General features: G+C 37.1%; 1 protein-coding gene across 1 annotated transcript in view; it reads right to left on the bottom strand.

The window, feature by feature from the left end:
- Positions 1–10,499, bottom strand: part of LOC107677884 (chloride channel protein 2-like) — a 53,499-nt gene extending 43,000 nt beyond the window's left edge. Inside the window, exon 1 of the mRNA XM_016472954.1 lies at positions 9,936–10,499. The gene's annotated coding sequence lies outside the window, so the exon portion shown is untranslated. The remainder of the gene's footprint in view (positions 1–9,935) is intronic.
- Between the last annotated feature and the right edge of the window lie 255 nt (positions 10,500–10,754).

Raw genomic sequence — 10,754 nt, 5'->3', positions numbered from 1 at the left:
CTGAGCATTATAACCCCAATTTGCTATTGTGTGCTGCGCATTTTACTGAGGACAGCTTCCACAACATGACACAGTACAGTGCCTGCCGGATTCGCCTAAAGCTTTTGTTGAAAGATGGAGTAAGGGGCGTGGCAGTACTTGAAACACCGTCTAAGCTGTTCGCCAATCACAACGCACTGGGACAGCTAACCAATCACAACACATTTTGTTTTTCGGAAGGCGGACCTTCATCAAAGCCGGAACTAATCGAGCCGTTTGTGCCAGGCTGGGGAGAAAGGTATTTTAATAATGTAAATTATGTGAAAAATAATGCGGTTTTCGAACCACCAAACATGAGAGCATGTTCTAGTACACCCCCAAAACAAAATCAAGACTTTGTAAAAGAGCATAATAGGACCCCTTTAAGTCACTTATGTACTTTTTGTCCATTTTATCCATTTGGCAGTGACCAACCACTTTCTTTGCTTCACAAAAGAAAAAAGTAATATGGAATGACATGAGGGTGAGTAAATAATGACAAAATGTATTTGTCATCACTTGTAATTTTTGGGTGCACTATTCCTTTAATTGCCACTGCTCTTGTAGTCCTGACTAATGTCTTCTCTGACTCAACCAGTTTCACCAGCACATTCAATCCCTGTTTTACTCACTCCGTCTTTCAGCAGTACCATCAATTTATCCATCCTCTCAGACAAGTAAACAGCCACTCTTGCGATTTTCCTTGGACACACAGTGCACCTGCTTTCCCCCACTGCTTGCCTCCAGACTGACACCTGTCTGTAATCTCTACTTGGCACTTATCCAGCTCTCATACGTAAACCCCTGCTAGACCTGCAGCATTTCAGCTGGAGATGGGGGACGGATTTTTGATGGATTCTGCCAATGATCAGACAAGGTGATATGCAGAGACTCTCCACTGGTCCATGCATTTGGGGCTGAGTGACACAGAGTGATGTGTGCTAAAGCTAGGAGGAAAGTGTCCCCAGGTGTTCTATTTTTGCTGAAAGCTTGAAGGAAACCCATCTGACCTGGCTCTCTTGAGGAAGCAGAAATGTAAGCTTCATGGTTCTTTCCCTAATCCCAAACAATATAGAAAAATCTTCCAAAGGTACTGCCAGTGAAGATGAGAAGCTTGAAAGAAACAGATTCTTTGAAAGGAGCGGGGAGAAAATTGCAAATAGTGAGGGTATGTGCAATCGAGAGCTGCAAGATACAAAAGGCCACTGAAGAGCAGACTCACTGCACTCATGATGCCCTTTCCTGCAAGACCATTTAAAAGGTCCTTTGAGAAGATAATATCGCCTGTGCAATCACATGAGTTTCAGTGCAAACACGAATCACTGAGCAAGGCCAGATTTCTTAAAACTGACAGTATTGAGTGCCATATTTGAGCATTTATACTCGGAAAATGTGAGTCACAAAAGCATAAGCATTGAAAAGTCCCTGGAGAAATTCAATTAATAGACAATAAAATACAGAGAGTGCACATACTGAAAGAAAAACAAACATAGCATGGAAAAGCACACATCACAGCCTAATCCTCCTTTGGCCAAATTTGTCCAGACAGACTAGTGTCTGGCAGTGCAGCGAAGCATGTCGTGAGGACAGTAAATGATAAAGACATCAATCAGAACGAGGCCCAACCCCTAGTTAAAGGGAAAGGTGTTGAGAGAGGGAATGAAACCATGAGTCTCCAGCCACCATTTTGTATAGCGCTTTATTGATCCTCTCACCGATAAGGAAAGCAGGGCTGGAAAAAAAATGTCCCAGTTTCATTCATCACACACATAGACGCTGTGGAACACATCGTCTGGCCCTGCAGGGAGAAAGGCTGCTCAGAAATAGCCTGAACTCAAAAAGACAAGATACAAATTCAACACATGGATCCGAGTGCGGCCACTTCACGCCACCTTCATTATGCAAACGCATTTGTCATAACAGTGCAAAAAACTTGCTCAGATATTGATGTTAGTGGGAGAGGTGAAGCAGGGGATTTTGGCGCAGAACGAAGCGACTGTACCCCACACCGACCGTTTGAACGTGTCCTTCTCCAGTTCTCCTTCTCTTCATATCTGCCTGAATATAGAGATATCCCTGTCAAGTGCTCCAGGGTACAGCTGTCAATCACCATGTGACAGAAATGGGGGAAACTGGTGCATGAGTCAATTAATATTCAGAGTGGATCTACATTAAGTCCACAAGTGCAAGAGCAGGAGTAGGAGGGGCACTGGAGGAATGAAACAGGGATGAAGGGGGGACTTTGATGATGCCCTTAAACTTGAAATGTGGATGAACTCGTAATGCAAATGATGCCATTAGTTATGCTTCAAATGTTATTGTGGACTCAACAGACTTGAATTACCTCCTATATCAACATACAAATGACTTAATTAGCTGGAAACTGCATATAAGTTTGTTACAAATGTCAAGCAACACACACAAACGAAATATCAACCGTCTTTTACACACCTGGCCTACAGTAATTAGGCTATTTACATTCTCAGTATTCAACATGTAATCGCCTACTCAATTCAAAATGTGATTTCATTCATAACTAAAATAAACCCACAGCTTTACACTCTCACTCAATCATACTTTTACAGCACCTCTGCGGATAAAACAGCTGGTTTCGCGAAAATTAATAATAATAAAATAATCCGAATCACTCTGACCAGAAAGAAATACTCACCAGAGTTTGCTGGTACTGAAGCACGCGCTGAGGGGCTCGATCTGGCGCCATAACCGTGAATATAGCGGGGAATTAAATATTTAAACGCTATAAGATGTTCCCAAAAGCCACAAGATCACCTCCGCAAAACCGGGACGCAATTCAACAAGCAGCATAAACTGAGTAACAGGTCATTCACCGTAGAAAAGAGCTCAGCAGCCCATCCAGCTGTCGAATGAACTCTTCCCTCTTCCCGAGCGTGCACTGCAATAAATGCCATAACGCGCTAAAAAAAAAAAACGCTTTGTGTGGGAAGACAGGGGTTACTACACTTCATACCTGTTGACTCGATTGTCAAAAGTCAACAGATATATTTTCTACCGCTGTGAGTAATCGCTATTTTGCTCTACTGTGCACTCAAGCACTTAACTCGTAGATTACGCATACCAGGCTGTTTTATGACTAAGTTTTAATGACCCGAGGCAGGAACAGATATGTTTTCAGTTTGTCATACAAAGATTTGTTATTTACAATGAGAGAAAACTTTGGAAACTCAAAATTGATACTCATAGAGCTGAATTATTTTCAGTTTAAATTGGGATGCACCTGTTACCCTTCTAAATGAACTGATTTGTATCGACGACACAGAACATCACTTTCAAAACCTGTGGAGAGCCAGCTGGCAGTTCATTACACCGCTCATTAATATTACTTATGCTTACTGTAAATACTACTAAATATAGATGCAAGCTTGAAATGCATAGGATGCATTTTAAATTCGGTCCACGAGCACCAACAGCTCAAAGGCTTCATGGGATGAAAGACAGTATTCCTTGGAGAGAGAGAAAGAAACCAATAGGTTGTTAAGCAGATTTCCTTACAGAGACAGAGACTGGTATGCTGCTTTTGGGCTCAGTAACAGGTCTACTGCCAGCTCAGGGAACAGCAGGGGCACAGGCTGGGATGAAATATGAATGTAGCACTGTGAATTCTGTCAGTTTTCTTGCGACACTGCAGTGTTTTTGAGTATACATGTTCAAGCTCTCTCTCTCTCCTCTATGCATGCTCATGCATTCAGACTTAAAGAGTTAGTTCACCCAAAAATGAAAATTAGCCCATAAATTAAGGAAAACCAGTCTCCTCTTGGCTTATATTGAAATCATTCTTCATTCTTCTTTACAAATCCTCGTTTTGTACTTCTAATAAGTGACCGTTGTTTTGTTTTGACCTGCGCTTCCGCGTTCGTCACTTCTAAACGGCGCATGTGCATAGCTGACCTCATACGTCATCCGCCCGGAGCTGCTTCCATGTACAACTGTTGGCGCAAGCTACATTAAAATGATTATTACGTTTTGAATATGGATATTTTCTTACAAAAACGCATCGATTCGCTACAGGAGGACTTTGTTCACCCCCTGGAGCCGTGTGAGACACTTTTTTTAATGGATGGGCGCTTTTTATTTAACTTCTTTTGGACTGATGCATGCAACACCCGCTGAGTGGCATTAAACAGCTTGAAAGATCAAAGACAATTTTTAATATAACTCCGACTGGATTCATCTGAAAGAAGAAAGTCATATACACCTAGGATAACTTGAGGGTGAGTAATTTATGGGCTAATTTTCATTTTTGGGTGAATTAACCCTTTAACTAAAAAACCCTGTCTTTGCTTATAAATACTGATAGAAACAACATGTCTTTGTGTTTGTATAGCTGTCATCAAACAGATCATTGCAAAGTACACTGTCATATCTGGTAATCTACCTCTATCCAGTTGTTTAAACCACAACTTTTTCAAAATATTGTCTTTTGTGTTCCACAGAAGAAAATTAATTTTCATTTTGGATGAACATAATATTATTTTAAGATTAGTAGTAAATAAACCAACCTTATTTCTGTGCGTCTTTATACACCTGGCTGCGCTGTGCAAACCATCTTCACTTAACTGTTCGAGCACAAAGGCTACACACGTCACATGGTATGGACAGGTGAGCATCCATACCCATTGCACATTCCTTTGAATTGGGTGTTCCAACACCTTCAGCACTAACACACTGACCCAATTCGATGCATCTTCCACAAAACTTTCTGTAATATTCTTTTAATTAATTGTGGAAGCCCAAAGAGTTCAAAAGAACATCTTGTTCATTGACTAAATGTGGGTCTGGGTGAGAAAATGTGACGTCGATCCGTAGTGGGGGTGTGAAACAAGGGTCGATATTAGATTACATACAAGTACATTACCATCCCAGACAGGGAATAAGACCCAGTGTAGGGCTGCACAATTAATCGAATTTCTACTCGCGATTACAATTACGGATGCCACAATTACATAATCGTTCAAAGCAGCAATTAATCGTTCAAAGTCCACTTATGTTTAAGTTCAAGTTCAAGTTCAATTTTATTAGTCACATACACAATCATACAAAGTACGCTATTCTGCATGCTTAAGATGCTTTTTTCTTTCTACATGTTATCTTAAGGGGATTTCCATTGTTTTAATTTTAGTATAACATTATAATACCATGCATATTTTTACCTTTTTATTTAAAGAAGAAACCAATCCAATATATAGTTGACATTTGAGGCTTAATACAATAGAAAAGCAATAAAAGTTTTTCAGTTAGTGTTTTCAGCTTGTTTATTTTCATATAAAAATATGGCATGCAGTTGCTTCAAGCAATGGTATAAAGCTACTCAAAACATCAATTTGTGATAATCGTAATTAATAATCGCAATTACAATTTCAAAGAAATAATCGCCACTTAGATTTTTGTCATAATTGAATTGAACTCAATAGCATGTGGCTCTCTTTTGCTCAATACTAGCCTACAACAAAATGGGTTTTCGCTCATTTTAAATTCTATGAGTGTAAATACGTTCAGGCTAAAAATAGACTGTATTTTGTCATTTGAACAGAAAAATAATGTACAAATGCTATAAAAACCCTATTAATTTATTAACTGAACAGTTAACTAAATAACAAACTTAAGATATAAACTTAAGTTATTTTCATATACAATAAAAAAAATATTGAATAAAAACAATACATGTAATTTCACTGTAGAACTGCAAAAATGTTTTCTAGAAGTATAAAATTGTAAGGACAATTATATTAAATTCAAGAAGGCAATTTTACAGTAAAATATTACTGAAATTGTGATTTTAATTATATTTATTTGTCTTTTATTTTATGAGGGAGAAGAATTGACAGAATTCCCTCCATGATCAATCAAATTGATTTAGATTTCATTAAACTAATTTGTTTCTTCTTATTTTTGTTATGTGTATTGAGATGTTCTAAGTATAGTATTTTTTTGTTATTTAGTTAATGTTTACTGCAGTACATCAGTGTCATGTGAGTTACCCTGATGGTGTTTTGTGTGTTGTGTGGGCAACACTTTGCTCTGTCTTCAAGTTATTATTATTAGTCACTGTTGCTGAAGAGGCCAATGTTGCTGAACTTTAAGTCATCGTGTGGCTTTCCATTGTACCATTTGTATCATATCATATCACACGTTAAAACAAACAGATTATACCTCAGATAGGTTATTATAACACATTAAATAATTAAATGACACATATTTAGGAACTGTGAAATCTGGTCACCAAAATGCCATCCTGTAATACTTGTAATATCTTCAGTGTATTTTTTTGGTAAAGTTCTAGCAAATACAGCTGACATTTTTACCATAAATTGACAGAGTAGTGTGCATCATTTTTTAAATCAAACTTGAATTGATAGCAATTTATCAAGTCCACATGATACCAAATCAATCAATCAAGTTAAGGAGATAACGTTTCTCTCCAAGTTATGAGATATTTTTTTTCTCTTCTGAATGTGAAGTGAACTCTTCCATTTCCAATTTCAACATAATTTGTCCCTTAAGTGAATGCAGAGGTGGAGATATCGATTTCTGTTTTGAATTATGTAGATGCAAATTTTTCGTTGCGTTTTAGATTCCTCTAACACTAAGAAAGGACCCTGAAGGGACATTGGATGTAGATAGATAAACGACTGAATCCACAGGCTTTCTTGAGAGCGATAGGACATCATCTTACACTGAGTCGGTCTGACAAAATTGTGCCTATTTGTCCTTATTAGAGGATCTAGACAAGGCTAATAGCGGACTCGGGAAATCAAAATAAAACTAGTGATAACAAGGCGCTCTGATTGTTTTTGTTGTAGAATACGATAGAGGATATATTCACACGTTATAGAAACGAAAATGACAGTGTATAAAATTGATTTTAAGATTAAAAAAATAGACGATAAAGAATTAACTTGATGGAGCTCAAACTCAAAACACACAGCAGCAACAAACATAACGTCTTTATTCTCGAAATTTAATGAGTTTAATCTCAACATTTTATCTCGGCTTTTCTCGTAATTTAATGAGTTTATTCTCAACATTTTATTTCGACCTTTTTTTTCTCGAAATTTAACGACTTTAATCTCAAGGTTTTTATCTTTTATTGGTATTAAGGTTTTATTTTTTTATTATTGCTTGGCCCTAATCCGCTTCTGTACTTTTGATAAATTTAATGTTTGAAAAAATTTACTGACCCCAAACTTTTGAGTGGTATTTTTGCTGTACAAGAAAAATGTAAAGTGTGAAATATAGATAATACATTCTGAAATGAAAAGTAAATGTCTACAATTGTTAAACATATTTAATGAATATCTTAGGATGGCATTAATATTTTCAAAATTTTCAAAATATTGTCTTTTGTGTTCCACAGAAGAAAATTAATTTTCATTTTGGATGAACATTTAAGATTATTAAGATTAGTAGTAAATAAACCAACCTTATTTCTGTGCGTCTTTATACACCTGGCTGCGCTGTGCAAACCATCTTCACTTAACTGTTCGAGCACAAAGGCTACACACGTCACATGGTATGGACAGGTGAGCATCCATACCCATTGCACATTCCTTTGAATTGGGTGTTCCAACACCTTCAGCACTAACACACTGACCCAATTCGATGCATCTTCCACAAAACTTTCTGTAATATTCTTTTAATTAATTGTGGAAGCCCAAAGAGTTCAAAAGAACATCTTGTTCATTGACTAAATGTGGGTCTGGGTGAGAAAATGTGACGTCGATCCGTAGTGGGGGTGTGAAACAAGGGTCGATATTAGATTACATACAAGTACATTACCATCCCAGACAGGGAATAAGACCCAGTGTAGGGCTGCACAATTAATCGAATTTCTACTCGCGATTACAATTACGGATGCCACAATTACATAATCGTTCAAAGCAGCAATTAATCGTTCAAAGTCCACTTATGTTTAAGTTCAAGTTCAAGTTCAATTTTATTAGTCACATACACAATCATACAAAGTACGCTATTCTGCATGCTTAAGATGCTTTTTTCTTTCTACATGTTATCTTAAGGGGATTTCCATTGTTTTAATTTTAGTATAACATTATAATACCATGCATATTTTTACCTTTTTATTTAAAGAAGAAACCAATCCAATATATAGTTGACATTTGAGGCTTAATACAATAGAAAAGCAATAAAAGTTTTTCAGTTAGTGTTTTCAGCTTGTTTATTTTCATATAAAAATATGGCATGCAGTTGCTTCAAACAAAGGTGTAAACATCATTCAGTTAATCGTAATTAATAATCGCAATTACAATTTCAAAGGAATAATCGACACTTAAGATTTTTGTCATAATTGAATTGAACTCAATAGCATGTGGCTCTCTTTTGCTCAATACTAGCCTACAACAAAATGGGTTTTCGCTCATTTTAAATTCTATGAGTGTAAATACGTTCAGGCTAAAAATAGACTGTATTTTGTCATTTGAACAGAAAAATAATGTACAAATGCTATAAAAACCCTATTAATTTATTAACTGAACAGTTAACTAAATAACAAACTTAAGATATAAACTTAAGTTATTTTCATATACAATAAAAAAAATATTGAATAAAAACAATACATGTAATTTCACTGTAGAACTGCAAAAATGTTTTCTAGAAGTATAAAATTGTAAGGACAATTATATTAAATTCAAGAAGGCAATTTTACAGTAAAATATTACTGAAATTGTGATTTTAATTATATTTATTTGTCTTTTATTTTATGAGGGAGAAGAATTGACAGAATTCCCTCCATGATCAATCAAATTGATTTAGATTTCATTAAACTAATTTGTTTCTTCTTATTTTTGTTATGTGTATTGAGATGTTCTAAGTATAGTATTTTTTTGTTATTTAGTTAATGTTTACTGCAGTACATCAGTGTCATGTGAGTTACCCTGATGGTGTTTTGTGTGTTGTGTGGGCAACACTTTGCTCTGTCTTCAAGTTATTATTATTAGTCACTGTTGCTGAAGAGGCCAATGTTGCTGAACTTTAAGTCATCGTGTGGCTTTCCATTGTACCATTTGTATCATATCATATCACACGTTAAAACAAACAGATTATACCTCAGATAGGTTATTATAACACATTAAATAATTAAATGACACATATTTAGGAACTGTGAAATCTGGTCACCAAAATGCCATCCTGTAATACTTGTAATATCTTCAGTGTATTTTTTTGGTAAAGTTCTAGCAAATACAGCTGACATTTTTACCATAAATTGACAGAGTAGTGTGCATCATTTTTTAAATCAAACTTGAATTGATAGCAATTTATCAAGTCCACATGATACCAAATCAATCAATCAAGTTAAGGAGATAACGTTTCTCTCCAAGTTATGAGATATTTTTTTTCTCTTCTGAATGTGAAGTGAACTCTTCCATTTCCAATTTCAACATAATTTGTCCCTTAAGTGAATGCAGAGGTGGAGATATCGATTTCTGTTTTGAATTATGTAGATGCAAATTTTTCGTTGCGTTTTAGATTCCTCTAACACTAAGAAAGGACCCTGAAGGGACATTGGATGTAGATAGATAAACGACTGAATCCACAGGCTTTCTTGAGAGCGATAGGACATCATCTTACACTGAGTCGGTCTGACAAAATTGTGCCTATTTGTCCTTATTAGAGGATCTAGACAAGAGAATCAGGCGTATGTTCAACTCCCTGCACGAATAACACTGTGCCCTTGAGCCCCACAAGATAACCCAGTCGATTAAATGCCCTTCGGAATAAGGATGACACGCAAAAGCTTCAAAAAAGGCGAACGGATTGTTCTGATGGCAGCTGAGTGACTTCTAAAGCGCTTTAACGCGCAGTTTATCGGCAGCAACATTGGACACCTTAACAGGTTGTATATTTCGTCTTTGACGGCTACTTACATTTTTCCGCGCCGGCTTTTAGTCTTGGTAAGAGCTCCTCTTGAACGCAACAGTCCAAACGTCACCTACGCCGCTCCATTTAATGACGCAAAAATGTAAGAAATCCCCACACAATTAGAGCAACGCAATCAAAATCGAGTAATGTCGTCAGTGCTGTTCGGTCCCAATTGATCGTCTATACGATCGAGATACTTTCTGTGTAATTGTCCTCGCCGGTGAATTGGCAGTGCCCTGTTGCTGATGCCTCTCGCTCGTCTTTGAATTCGCGTCAGACTGGAGGCTAAACTTCCCCCAAAAAAACTGGCCAATCGCTTCCCTTAAAACATACTTGTCGGTGGTAATGCATCACCTAAACGGTTCGGTTCGCATGATAGGTAAAGGAGTAATTAAGCCGGCAGATCATGAGGCGCGTGCACTGACCAGGAATTGATTCTGTGATGCAATGCGGGTTCCGTCACTGGTTTAGTTATTGCGGGTTGACTCCATTTCTGTCCCTATTGCCCGTCATTAATACCATGTGATGGCGCATTTGTCTTCATCAGTGCATTGCATCTATCTGTCTGTCTGTCTGTCTATTTATCTATCTGTCCTTGGACAATATAGTGCTTAAATGCGTCTGCTCATTCACTACGTTCTATCTATCTATCTATCTATCTATCTATCTAGATGATCTACCATGGGACATGTTCCCCGTCTATGTGTGGTGTTGTAATCATTACTGATGGGGTTCAGAGCTTGTCGTGATCACAACGACTCCAAGGCTCGTAGGCAAGGCTTTTTGCACTATCCTGATTTTTCACAGCTGTGACTTGTGGGCTG

The sequence above is a fragment of the Sinocyclocheilus anshuiensis genome, unplaced genomic scaffold (assembly GCF_001515605.1).
Source record: "Sinocyclocheilus anshuiensis isolate Anshui unplaced genomic scaffold, SAMN03320099.WGS_v1.1 scaffold1299, whole genome shotgun sequence".
Lineage (NCBI taxonomy): Eukaryota > Metazoa > Chordata > Actinopteri > Cypriniformes > Cyprinidae > Sinocyclocheilus > Sinocyclocheilus anshuiensis.
This window is presented reverse-complemented; position numbering and strand designations above follow the sequence as displayed.